This window comes from Varanus komodoensis, unplaced genomic scaffold, assembly GCF_004798865.1.
Source record: "Varanus komodoensis strain SLA01 unplaced genomic scaffold, ASM479886v1 scaffold16, whole genome shotgun sequence".
NCBI classification, from domain to species: Eukaryota; Metazoa; Chordata; class Lepidosauria; order Squamata; family Varanidae; genus Varanus; species Varanus komodoensis.
In genome coordinates, this window is record NW_025335468.1 from 25139225 (window position 1) to 25153583 (window position 14359).

General features: G+C 45.5%; 1 long non-coding RNA gene across 1 annotated transcript; it reads right to left on the reverse strand.

Annotated features, from left to right (window-relative positions):
- Positions 1 to 534: 534 nt before the first annotated feature.
- Positions 535 to 13832, reverse strand: LOC123021167. The gene is made up of 3 exons (XR_006414269.1): positions 13822 to 13832; positions 7409 to 7413; positions 535 to 597 (listed from the first exon to the last, which is right to left on the reverse strand). It is a non-coding gene; the product is annotated as an uncharacterized LOC123021167 (long non-coding RNA).
- Positions 13833 to 14359: the final 527 nt, after the last annotated feature.

The following is a 14359-nucleotide window of genomic DNA, read 5'->3' on the forward strand; positions in this document are numbered from 1 at the left end:
TAGAATGTCTTGGAGAGAAGCAATTTTGTTTTCATACCTGTAGTCTGACTCACAGTCACTCCCTCTAATCTCTTTAAGATCTGTTTAAAGACGTGAAATGTTAAAGATTGGTTTGACCATCTTTTGTGCTGATGGGAGTGTTGCTGTTTGGTGCTCGGTAATTAATGCTTGCGTTTTATATTTTGGTTTTACGATTTCGATGCCTATGTTAATATTTTGTCAGGGTAAGCCACCCAGACAACATTGTTATCTGACAGCATATGTGTCTAAATAGATAAAAGTGAACTAAGCTTGAGTGCCAACAGACTCATAGAATAATGGGACCATTGAAAGAGAAGAGCAAGTACAGCTGTTTTGAGCAGCCTTAAAACATAAGGAATCATACTGGATTTAACCAGGGATTCATCTAATCCAGCATTACCATTTGCTGCCCATACAAAACCCAGAGGTAGGATATGAACCTTCTGTCTTTGTTCCCCAGCATACTGCCTCTGATAACATATGGCCGTGACTAGCAAGCACTGACAGCCACATCATGAATGTGTCCAATCCCCTTTTAAAGCCATTCATATTGGTAGCCTTTGCTACATCTCATGGCTCCGAATCCCCTAGTTTTAACTTTTATCTGTTCCAACCCTCCCACCAATCAGCTTCACAGGATGAACTGAGTTCTAGTATTGAAAGGGAGGAAAAATACCTCCATTTCCATTTTCTGCACATCATGCATAATTCTTTACAGCTCTATCATGACTTTTTCTTGCCTTTTTTCTAAATTAAACAATCCCAACCACTGTATGCTTTCCTCACACGGAAGTTGCCTCTTGATCATTTTAGATGTTCTTTTCTGCACTTTCCTCAACACTGCAATATCCTTTTTGTTACCCAAATTGTATACTCTACTTTATTTTTCTTTCCAAATTATGCATAACGTGGAGATTGCCTTTTTTCACATTGTGCATGTGCATGGGATTGATTGGATTGATAATTTTATCAACCACAACCCCAAGATTTGTTTCTTGGTCAGTCACTGCTAGCTCCAATCCTATCAATTTATGCTTGAATTGGGAATTTTTGTCCCAAATGCATTATTTTACACTAGCCTCTACTGAACCATATTTGCCATGTTGATGCCCACTCTTCCAGTTTGGAGAGATCCTTTTGGAGCTCCTCACAATCCTGTTTTGTTTTAACAGCCCTAAATAATTTGATGGCATCTACAAACTTGGCCATATCCCCGCTTACTTGCCATGCTTCTGCCTATGTTGACTGGGGGATAATAGAACTGTTCAGGAAGGCAACTTGGGGCAATCACAGTTTTGCAGAAGTGTAAACAAACATCTTTAGGAAACAAGAGCACAGAGTGGGGAGAAGACCTATGCCAGAACAGTTGTGTGTGCAGTGCCCACAGAATTCAGAGGCTTTTCAGGGATGGGGAACAGAAAATGGGAATGGAAAATTTGGAATGGTATATTCTGGGAAAGGCATGGCTGCTTGGCTGGGACCCTAAACAGGAGCACTCCACGCTGCAAAACATTGCTTCAAGTCCCACTTGCATAGTTAAAACTTGCATCAAAATATTTGGATTCAACCCAGTTTAGTTGCATTGATCTCAGTGGAACTAAAGACAAGTTGTTGTTGTTTTTAATTTAAGCATGGGCAGCGAGTCTTCCAAGCATGGACCGCATCACTTGTATATTCTTTTCAGTGCCTTTGTCAAAGAAATATTTAATGATAGCAGAAGAGCTTATAAAGGCTTTGTTTTATTCATTTTAAGTATTTGATATGATCTGCTTTGAATAATTCTACAAAGTTGGGTTCTGAATTATTTTAAAGAAATGGCTAAATGAAGTACAGTAGTGAAGCCCATGATTTATACTTGCTGGGTTCTGTTAAAGGATCCCTGGTTAAGGAATCTCAGTTAAGAGATCTGGGAAAAACTTAGATACTAAACTTCAGAAACCTGCTGCAAGGCAGAAATTAGAGTACTGGGTTGACTCAATAAAAGGCAACCTCTTCTTATACAGTCAATGTTTCCAGGTGAAGCTTTTACTAATGTTCACTCTGCCTCCTTTCCAGAATTCTACATGAGGACCACACAACAAAGTCTTCCAATATTTTCCCACCATTTCTTTCTTACCATGGAAAACACCATTAAAGGGGGTGGTGGCATCACTTCAAAATATCCTTTGATTGCTAGAATTAGGAGCCTTCTATCTAGAAACAGCCTACATTAAAGCTGTAGTTCTGTGATTGTTTATGCAGGAGTAAGTCCCAATATTGTAAAAAGGGCTTGGTGAATATGTTGTTAGAAGCCCTGTGGCCAGGGAACTTGATATGGGTGAGGACTAGAAGACCTCCTGCCAAATCCTCCACGGGCCAGGGCTGTGCCCCCTGGTGTCATCCAGTCCCAGACAAAACACCAGCTTGAACTCCTCCGGGTGGCATTCTGGTTAGGGACCTCGCCTGACCATATGTGGGCTTTGCCTGGCTTTTCCCATGCCCATCAAAGTCACCCCAAATACATTGAGCTGGAGCAGCACTCCTCTAAGCTGATGCCCAAGTTAGTAGGGCAGCTTTGTCTGCCTCACACCCTCTCCTTAGCATGCTGTTCCCTCTCCTAATAGAAAGGCGGAATGAACCCAGGGGAATCCATAGCAGGGATTCCTCTCCAGGCCAGCCTTCAGTGAGCAGAGAGTTGTGGCGAGAGTCTTGCCTGAAGCCTTGTGGGCCCAATGGACTGGGGTTGTGGACCAAATTTGCTCCATGGATTGCGGGTTCCCCAAGAGACAGAAACTGGAGGTTTCTCCTGTGTGGTAGAATGGAAGATGCTCTCAACATGTTAGGGGAACAGATGGCTGGTGGAAATGGAAAATCTACTTTCACAACTTTGGGACTGATCCCACAATCTCAGAATAAAAATCATATGTGGCTTAGTTTCATATAGCACAACATCTCTAGAATCACTCTAGACATACCACAATTTTTCCATAAACTACAACGTCTACTGAAAAATAAAGCCACAGAAGGCTAGAAATGCCACTAAAATGAAAAAAATAGAAGTACAAAAACAGCAAACACAACTGCCATTGAAAATCTGTTCAAACAATCATTTTCTAAACATCAAATACATGATAATGAAAATGATGATGACAATGACTACATTGGATTTATATCCCACATTCTTTACCCTTGAGGGGACCCAATGTGGTTGACATGGTTCCATTTTATCCTCGCAGCAACCCTGGTTAGACAAAGAGTGACTTACTGGCCTGAAGACACCCAGTGAGCTTCACATCCAAGTGGCAAATAGAACCTGGTTCTCCCATGTCTGAGTCCAACACTCTTACCACTACACCACACAGGAAAAGACTTTTGTAATTTTTGGTCCTTCCAAGAACATGGGTAATCTCTCTTCTAAAGATCTTAACTGAGAACTGGTAGCTTCCTAGAGGAAAAGAAGCCATTCCTCAAATAGTGTAGTATAAATAGAGTGCCAGTGTGGTGCAGTGGTTACGAGCATGGGACTGGGACTCAGACAATCTGGGTTCTACTTCCCCACTCAGTCATGGAGGCAACTGGGTGACTCTGGCCCAGTCACAGACTCTCAGCTCAGCCTACCTCACAGGCTTGCTGTTTTAGGGATGAGATGGAGAGCAGGAGGAAAAGCATGATGTAAACCGCTTTGAGTTGATTGAAAAAAGCAGGATATACTAACAAATAAATGAATAGTTAGCAATTGTATTCCATTGGCCTAGCACTTATACCACCAATATCTACATGGGCATTCCAAAGTGCACAGGAATAAGCTCCCAGACAGTCAGGGTTAAGTTTCCAATGAATATCTGGGTGAAATATGCCCATACCATTTCTTGACTCTGTTGTGCACCCTTGTGGACCAGATTGTGTGCCTAGGTGCTATACACCTGTGCACACTGAGGCGGCAATTAACACTCCGGCTGCAACTTATGTGTGGCTATGTTCCATCCCATACATTGGTCCAAGATTGTTTATATATCAACATCCAGCACATTGTTTTAAGGTTGGGAGACAACTGAGATTCAGTCCAGGCAATGGAGAACTGGTAGAATGAGCTCTCATTATTAACATTCTCACGATCACTTTAGAACATAGACTAGATCTTTTAGGCCATTCCAGAGGATGAAATACAAAAACACATATTTCAGCTCTAACTCCATCATAAGTATTCAATATGTGTCATCTTAATGGTTATTTTTTCCTTGAACAATAATAAATAACTGGATAAAGCATCAGCTCACTCACACAGCGAGCACTATTATATTTTCGTAAGGAAATTCAATCTTTTTTCTCTCTAGTTATTATCCATATAAACCATACCACAACCAATTTAGCCCAGAGTTCTGGAACTCTCCCAGGTTAGCTTGGATCATAGTGCACATATTAAGAGAAAGGAAGAGAGGGGAGCAAAGAGGGGAACCACCATCTGAAACTCATTAATCAATTAGAATTTTTAAGGGCTTACATCAAAATGTGATCTATTCTGATAAAGCCAACTCTAATTCACAAGCAGCCTTTGTCCCTTGCGTTATGCATACGTCTGACACAAAGTGCATGGTGTGCTCAGAACGCAGCAGGACAGGAACCTGGCACATGGCTGCACATCGGTCCTTCAGAGTTATGTAAGCCCTGCGGGTTGGAAGCCAGCACAAAAGGGAATTAACAGATATATTTATCTCTTCACAGCTGGTCATTAACAACGCAATGTTATACACATCTACTCACAACTACCCTCCATTCAGTTCAACTGGGTTCCCCCCCCCCAGGAAAGTGGGTGTAACATGGCAGCCTGAAAGTATATTCACTTCCAAATCCATGTTTCTTCATTAGTCTGGTTACAATAATTGCTTGAGCAAAACTGAGGACTGGGGCCTCCTGTTACCTGTCCTGCTAGAGAGGTTTCCTAACCCATTTTTCTATTCTTTGTTGTGGAGGGTTGTGCAGTGGCAGTGAATGAAATCCGATCCATTTTACGGAGAGTTTTTATTGGTTATGGCATGCCAGGAAATACAGCTTGAATTTTGAAAACATATGTATATCCCGGTTGCCAAAGATCATTCCTCTATCCCACCCCCACCCCATCCAAGGATTGTTAAACTGTGTGAAGGGAGAAGTCCCACATCTCACATTTCTAGACCTGCATTTCTGCTGCTTCAGTAAGTACCTCCCCCTTTCTTAATTCAAGGGTCTATCACTAAACAAGAGGAAGTGCAACACCAAAAAAGAACCCAACCCTGAATAAAATTGGCATGCACTCAGATGTCAAATGATCACAAATTAGAGATGATTACTATAATTCTATTTATTTATTTATTTCAAGCTTTTCTAGACTCACAAGAGGCACATGGCTGTCTGGATGACTTACAGCAATAATTTAAGCAGAAATAATGGAAAGATCTCAGTGGAGTTGAGTGTGACCAGAGGACCTATGTGCCTGCTCCATCCGCTCTCCAGGCATTAACTGCTGATACCAACTTGAAGACCCCTCCTTGCGGATAGTTCTTTAAGCAGGACAGCCCATCCAGTACAGGATTATCATCTGTCAACCCTTCACCAGAGGACTCTTCCCTGTAAATTCAAGGCTGGTTCACAGGACTGTCCCTCAAGCCAAGGCCAGTTCAAGTATGTGAAGCATCTTCTCCCTCCGGGAGAAGGAAGCTTAATCTAAAAAAAACAAATGCAGTGCCTTGCAAATGCATTCTTGCAAAGCAAGAATGAAGCTATGAAGGATGACCTGGAAACATAAACCCTAACCTGTGCAGATAATGGAAAATGACAGAGCCAGAGAATACATCAGTCTGCAGTCTGGATCCTGTAGTTTATTTGTAGAGATTGTCTGTCTCATGTACATACTGCATTCTAAGCACACGAAAGACTGGTGCTGGGGTGCAGAGATGCAGATACATCAAGTTCCATTTGGGAAAACAGGGGCCCAAACAGCCTACAGGCAAGTTCTTTGATCCAAACCCTTTGCCTACCTCTCCAGCAGGCAGGTAGTGACCTGCATTTTTCATAACATTTGAAACAACTTGGTAGGGCGGTGATATGATAATTGCATAACCAGGCAGTACCATATGATACGGTATCTTCTTTGCATGCTGCTAAGCAGAGGAACCCTGCTGAAGCCCATCTGCTCCAGTAGTTTTCTGATCACTGGGGCCAGCCAGATCCCTGTTGAAGCCCTCATTCAGACCCTGAAAGCAAAACTACTCTTCTTTCACGGTTCCACTGTAGCTAGTTCCCAGAGAATACCATTCCTAAGTAGGAAGGCTGAAAATAGAAGTCACTCATAGGACTTTTTTTTTCATGGAGTTGCCTAATTCCCAGGTAAAGCCATCTAAATGGGTGGCCGTCTACACATCTTGTAGCGGTGAAGTCCATGGTTTAAATGCAGTACTTCTGAATCTCTTACCGTCAGTTTCATTGGATGACGCCATGGAATGGGGGAACAAGAGCCCTTTGGCACTTCCCAAAGCACCTTAGCCCTAAAGCTCTTGATTTTTAGGGCTTAAAAATCTTCTCATTGGTGGGATTTACTCCAGTCTAGGTTCCCCATGATTCTCCATGCAGAGCTCCCCATGCAGAGCTCAGAGAGACATTCTTAGGAAATGAACAGAGATGGGTGCAGGGCAGAGCTGTGCTCTGAAGTGCACCCAGGCACTGAGAAAACGAGAAAAGAAAAGGGAACTCTTGTCCTCCCTGCATGGTATGACGGGGAAGTGCTTAGAGAGCAGGGAAGCTGCAGGACAGCAGTGCAGCAGCTAGGAAGGGCACCTCAGCATTGAAGGAAGGCCAGCAGAAGGTTAGGAGAATGGTCCAGGCCAGCACAGGTTTCGCTGTTTGCTTTTGCTCCTAGGCATGCCGCCTTCTGGCAGACCTTTGGACTGTCCAGAGCGCTTCCTCAATATCCCCAATGTGCTCACCATTCCCTAATTGTTCATCACCCCATGCATAAATTTGTACATTTTAATGACACTTTCCCCCTAATCAAGAAAGTTAAACACTGTAGCTTTTCTCTGTAGGGAAGAAACTGCAGCCCATAGAGTTCTGTAGTTACCCCTTGCTGCAAACTAGAAGCCCTGGTCCATGAGAGAGGAGACCAATGGTTCACTTACCACATTATTAAATTTGCCAGGGTAAAACCAGCCAGCATGGAGTAGTGTTTAAGACTGTGGGACAGGGACTCAGGAGATCTGGGTTCTAATCCCCACTCAGCCATGGAGCTGATTGAGTGACTTTGGGCCAGTCACAGAACCTCAGCCCAACCTACTTGTCATGGTGAGGATAACGCTGAGAGGAGGAGGAGAATCACATAGGATGCCTTGAGTTCCTCAAAAGGAAAACAGGCAGGAGATAAAGAAAATAAACAAACAAGCACTGGCTTGGGGAAGCGCTGTGGCAGAAGCTGCTCTCACATGGCCCAGACCATTGAATGTTACCAGGTTGAGACAGGAAAGACACATGCAGCCAAAGGTCCTGAACTAGGCTTTGCAAACCGGACACTGTCCAGATGTGTTGGAGTGTAACTCCCACCCCTCCAGCACAGGAGATGATAGGAGTTGTTGTCCAGCACATATGCAGGGGGCCAACTTGGAGAAAGCTGTCCTACACTTTATATTAAAAGGTGGAGACACTACAATATGTATGAGGGGCTTTTCTAGTGATGAAAGGGCACTCTTCACATGCTCTTAAGTATTCTCTGTTACTTTGAAGCATGTGGAAGAGGGAATCCAAGCATGAAAATATATTCCATGGCACAATTAAAGACTCATGGCTCTTGCTGCTGCATTCAGCGCTGTAAAGTTTCCTTCCCACACCTTGGATGGCAAACCTGTGGCTTTTCCTGTAACTCCCGAATTAGTGCATCAAAATATTAATCACTTCTGCAAGGACTCAACGACTCACTTCTCGGATCAATAATTCGGCTGACTGCAGGCACTAGCAGCCTATATTAAACGCCGCTCTACTAAAATCGCAAGCAATGATCCGCTGCAGCAGAGAAAAAATGGCTTGCAGAATATCAGCTAATTTCCCGCTAAATCACCGCCCACATCACAAAACCATTACGCTTGGCACGGCGGCGAAGCCCCAATCCAAGACTTAATGCGTTCTGGAGAGGGGCTGAAGGTGAAATATCTGCCCGTCGTCATCCACTCCCGCCTCCTCTCCGACTTCCTCCTCGCAGCGCGGGGCCGTTGTGCCAAAGCTCTGCCTGCAGCATCACCTACGCGGCGCTGCGCTGGAGGTCGGGAAAACCTGCAATGCGACGGGCGGCGAGTGGCCGGCGGGCGGCGGTTCTGCGCACAGCCCGCTCAGCCGCCTGCCCGATTCAGGAAAGGCAACAGGCTTTCCCTGCGGAGCCGAGAGGGGGACGCTCTCTTCCCCCGATCCCTTCCCCCCAGGCTCTCCGGCTCCAGGACGCAGCGCGCGCTTCGATCACTTCGGGACGGCGAGGGGGGGGGCGGTAACATGATCCCTGCAGAGCACCAATAAGCGAGCCTGTCTCCTTCTCTTGTCTGCATCAAATCAAATCTATCTCCAGCACCGCGGGGTTGGCAGGGGAGCGAGCACGTCCCCTGGGTTTGGGTAGGCTTAACCAAAAATATGTATATACAAATCCCCAAAACACGCCCCCCCCACTGCAAAGGAAACGAGCCTCCTTCCCCATTACCCATCCTATCGTCCCTCAGTAACACATGCTGCGGATGTGTCCAGAGAATGCAAAAAGGAAAGGAAAATTCCCCGTGATCATGTTTCTTCCCTTAAAGCAGTAATGAATGAAGCAGAAGGTGCTCTTGGATGGACGCGTTTTATTCTCTTTGGGTGCCTTTTCTCTCCCCCCTCGCCCCCGACCCCGTCTTCTAGCCGGAGTGGCGAGTCACCAAGCAGAAGACACTCGAAATGGGCCACTCTTCCCCACGAGGCCAGGAGGAGTGGGGGGGGGGGCAATTTCTTGCACTGAACTCCGTGGAAATGACTTTTTCTGAGTAGGCGTGCGTAGGAATTGTGCTCTGGGTTGCCGGTTGGCATGAATTTCCGACCCACAATTAGCCGTAAACGAGGGATCGAGTCATTTGTGACTTCCTCTCCTACCACAGTCACAGGGGGGCCTGAGCTTCAGGGGATCGCTCCCCAATAGCCTTGCCCAACGTCGTGTCCTTTCAAAGGTGCTGGATTGCAATTTCTATCATCCCCACCCAGCATGGCCATTGACTAGGCTGGCTAGGAGTAATGGGAGTTGCAGCGCAACACATCCGAAGACAGATTGGGCAAGGCAGCTCCAGGAGGCTGTCTAAAGAACGACCCCTGTGGGTTTTACTTACCACGCTTTGCTGCAGCAGTAAAAATGACTATCGGTAATGTGCTAACATCCTGGTAGTGCTTCCCATCTTGGATCCCGCCCTTCGGTCAACTTTCTAGCTCCTACCCTGTTGATCGTGAGCGTGCTGTGAACGTACCTTCTAACACAGTACTTGGATTAAAGATATTAGTGTTCCAGGTGGAAAACATACAGTAGGTATCTCGCTTGCACGCGCACGCGCGCTCACACACACACGTGTACGCGCGCGCGCGAGAGAGAGAGATGGCTTGGCTCTCCGCGCCGAGCCGGCCAGCCCCCTGATTAAGAAAAAAGAACAATGCGAACAGTCACGATTAGGGCGGAGGTGGACTTCGTTATCTGCAGACAGACCCCGTGTTCATGCGCAAAGAGCACTGCTGCACAACCCCGAGCAAGCTGCTGAAAATGGAACCGACGATTCTCCATGAAACGAGCCGCACCGCCTCTCCTCTGCTCTTTCCCAGCCCTTGCGCACTTGCCTTCCCATTCAGAGAAGAAAGCGATCCTCGTCCCGAATGGGCTAGACAGACTGCCAGATCGAAAGCCAGACAGACGCTTTGCTGCACGCTTGTTTGTAAACTTTGCCCGCCCAGCCCGAGCCGGCCGCGTGTGCGTTCAAGCTTGCGAAAGCTTTGCTCGCCGCTGCAGCCGCGTGTGTGTGTGTGTGTATGTGTGTGTGGGGGGGGAGGGTCCGAAGCCACCCGAGTGGGGGGATAAAATTGCTCCCTAGCTTTCTTGCGCGCTCTTCTCCGTTTCAATGGGTCCGTGCGCGCGCGCCCTGCTCTTGTTTAGCTCCGCTGCACCCCCCCTCCAAAAAAAGAAAAAAAAATCAGATGTGTTTTCTAATCAGTCTCCCCTCACCCCCGCATCGCGACAGTTGTTCATTAGCAGAGCGCCACAGCATTTCACGCCCGCCTCTCTCTCTCCCTCTCTCTCTCTCCCTCTCTGCAAAAAATCTCACTCACTTTCTCTGCGCAAATGCCCCGAAGTTCTCCTCTCGCAGCCCGTCCCGCTCTCCTCGCCTCGGCAGCCCGGCAGCAGCAGGAGCAGGAGCAGCAGTGCCGCCGCTCTTCATACTTCTGATCTCTCTGTACTCGGTGCTCTCTTTGGGAAACCTTTTTTTTCCCCCGCCAGAAACAGATTTCCTACATTTCATCAGTCCACATAGACTGAACGGAAGTTTAACGCTTACTTTGGGGTGGGGGAGAGAGAGAGAGAGAAACGACGACACGGCAAATACAATTGACACCGGTTTACCCTTGAAACGCAGAGGGATTGAATTACAAACTATTGGCAGGGACTTTGGCCTGAGAAAGATCCAGCTCTTACTTTTGCGGCTTCCAATACTGTAATTCAGGGGAGAGGGGAGACGACTATTTTTTTCTGAAGTATGCAGGCTGGGGTTTATTGGAAGCAGTTAATGACACCATTGTATGCTGTAAAAAGTTTCACTGGGGACCCTGATGACTTAATTTTAGCGTCATTCACGAATAACATCCCATTGAAATCAGTGGCAGTTTTCCTACTGATCTGAAAGGAGAACTTAAAGGCTAGTTACCGGTTTATTGGAACATTGGTTTTCATGAGTTCTTTCTCTCATTCTTTCTCTCTTTCTTTCTTTCCCCCTCTCCTTTTCCATTATCAGACATCTTGGAAAAGCCATGGAAGATCCATCCACTTCAACAGCTACCCTGGATTCCCTGCCCCCTTGGGTGCTCCCCCACAAGACACATTTGTATCTGGCTGCCTTTCCCAGCTTAGGAATTCAAGATGTTCTAGAAGTCAGTTCCCATCAGCCCCAGCCCATACAGCCAATGAACAGGAACACTGGGCAGCAGCAGGTGAAAGAAAGTAATTGTCTGATGGTTTCTGTATCTAAGTGATACCTTTCCCTTACATGAATATGGCACAAACACCTTCCTCAGCGTGGTTCTGATTTCACCGTCCACCCAGAACTTCTCTGCTAAAAGAAATCACTAGGGCTAGTTCACGCATGTGCCTATTTATTAACTATATTCTGATAACACCATAACCCTGTCAAAGACTGCCATTGAATCATGGGTTGTTGTCACAATGTGAATTGTTGTGTTGACTGAACCCTGCTGAGAGAACAAACCATTGTGAAGAACCTATAATTCACAACTCACCAACAAACCATGGGTTCTTCTCATGGACTGTTTGTGGTCAATAACCCACATTTCAGCTCTTGAGGGTGAGTTATCATGTTACCTGAAGCCTTATATCCTGCTGACTGAAATATCTAGTGATGGCTTGCAAATGCAGAGCAACTATCAGCTAGAAGACTTCACAATCACCTGAGGTCATCTGCAATGAAAAGTTCACCTGTTGTGACATCACAGGATGCAACAGCTACATGTCTGTAAATATGCATGTTTGTGGCTCCCTCATAATATTGGTGGTACATGAAAATTTCTTGGTCTCGGTGGTGTAAAAACTGATCCCCAAACAGTGGTTCCTTCAGGATGGCTCAGCCTGTAGATCAACCATCAATGCACAATGCTTCCAATGTCCTACAACATTCCTCTGCCAGATTATTCCAAGAGCACAGCAATCACTATACAGTGGAAGCCAATGCTTATATGGAACTCAGACAGAGGTAGCTATATCTGTGGTCTAGGCTTCTATCTGTGCTACAGATGGAGGCAGCCCTACCATGAAGCAAAGGGAAGCTATCAATTGTGGATCAGGTGAAAATGACTAAGTGGGAGACAAACAGACTTGACACATGGGGAATAACTAGCGGAGAAGTCTGCACAAGCCGTACTGCTATTCATTTCGCCATGCCCCAGATCCAATTCACTACATCCCCACTTACAACATTTTATCAAACATTTTGTCAGTAGGAACTTTCCAAAGCTTCCAGGCATTTTGAAAACAGGTATCTTGTTTTGCCACGACCTTAACATTGTTCTAAGGCAGACGTGGGCAGAAAACAGAGTTCCAGAGCTTTGGATATCATCTCCCAGCTTTCTTAAGCATTGATCATGCCAGTAGGGACTTATGAAAGATGAAGCCAAAACATCTGGAGGTCTACCTTCTGCCCACTCCTGAACTGAAGAATCCCCCATCATTAGCTTTGGGACTAATTACAATTCATTCAGACATTTATTCTTTCTACACTGTCTCAGTCATGTGAGCTTTTGTGACAAAGTTCACATGACTGAGACAGTGCTTAAATTGTGGGAAAGATAGAGTGTCCTAAAATAAAACCTGCAAGCTCTAACTCTAAAATCTCCTGTAGTAAGTAGCTGAGGTTCATAACAGCAATTAAAAATTTTGTAACTTAAATATTCCTTAAACAGCTGGTTCTTGGTCTCCAAAGAGCCTGGTATGTACATTTTATGCTGATACATCCAGTTATAATCAACTGTTCTTGACCTCTCTGTCTGGACTTGATTGCTTGCTTTAATGTCAAGCCATGGGAATTTAATAGCTGAGACTTTCCTTTACAACAGATGTATTGATACAACTCTTTCCAGGCAGATTTTAAACAACGCTTTTCTCCTGAGCACTTTTTCTTTGCACTTGTCCTATCTAGGGCCAAATGAACTGTATCCTATCTTCAGTTCATGGAAGTTGAAGTTCCTTGCCGTTGCCTTGCTGTGAAAGGATCTACAAATGTTGGAAAGGTTTTGAGGCTGAGGAAGGGCATGTGTTCCAAAGCAATGGCTTAAGATAAAAATCATGAAAGGGGAATTGATCCCATAAGGGTGGTGGACATAAGTCCAAGTGCAACCTGAGCTAACCATAGCTAGACACATGTTGTCAGTAAGGAGCTCTGCCTACAGCAGCAACGGATTATCAGAACATGGAGAGGCATCCTGTGTTAAACCAAGAACTAGCTGGTCCAGCCTTCCATTCACACGCTGGCCAAGCGGCTGCCCATGGAAAACCCACAGCAGAGCATGTCCAACAGCACCGTACCACCTGTGTTTCCCAGCAACTGGCATATAGATGCATACTTGCCCTGATACTGGTGATAAAATATAGCCATCATGGCCTGCAGCCATTGATTGCCTTATCTTCTAGTGACAAGCTGCTTAAGGTAGCCGTCCCTACCAATCTATTGAGAGTGATTCTGTCCAAATATGACAGAGACCTTATCCTTGCAGGTGTTCCTTGCCTCACCCTCATTGGGACATGACATTACTATTGTTTAAATAGTATAAAGAAGTCTGCTGATTGATTTACAGGAAATCAATTGGACGCTTTGAGAAGGAAAGTCACAGAGAAAATATTTGAACTATCCTGTTTTATTACGCAAACTGCAACTCTATGCAAGGTTTGACAGGCTCAGATAGCCGTTTTTCTGTGCCCTCTACAAAGTGTGTGTGATGCACAGGCAGCCCTTGGATGATAGCACCAAATATTCATGCAACAACCAGAAGAAACACTGGAAGCCGGTGTATTTCCATCTTGGCTACATTTCTGGGTGTGGCTTCTCCTGCTAGGGCATTAAATGAAATACTGTGCTCTTTGCAGTTTGGTCTGCAAACCAATGCGTACCAATGTGGGCCATAACCCCAATTCATCTAAAGAATGCAGCAATGGATAAACAAGAGACAGCGAGCACCGCACCTCAATCAGCTCAGCCAAGAGCAACAGCCATTGTGCTGTTCTCCCATAGTAGCATTCCACCTAGCCATCTGGTAACTAACATATAATCACTTATTTTCTTCTTTCCTACCTACCTATTTCCCCCCTTGTATTATGGCTAACTGGACTGTAAGCCATTTTGATAGAGGCTCCTTGATTCAGTGATTGGCATTTTAAGCATTTTATACGCAAATAAGATCACTTAACTTCTATGGCATGGTTTCTCTTCTGCAGTTGGCTGGGTTGGCTCCAAAGCTTTGAAGCTCAAACATATAAAGCAAAACCGCGCAGCCTACAGGCAGCAGATATAGGATTGGAGCCAGAGTTCTTATTCTGCTGGTGTCAGCATCCCCAAATGAAGTATTG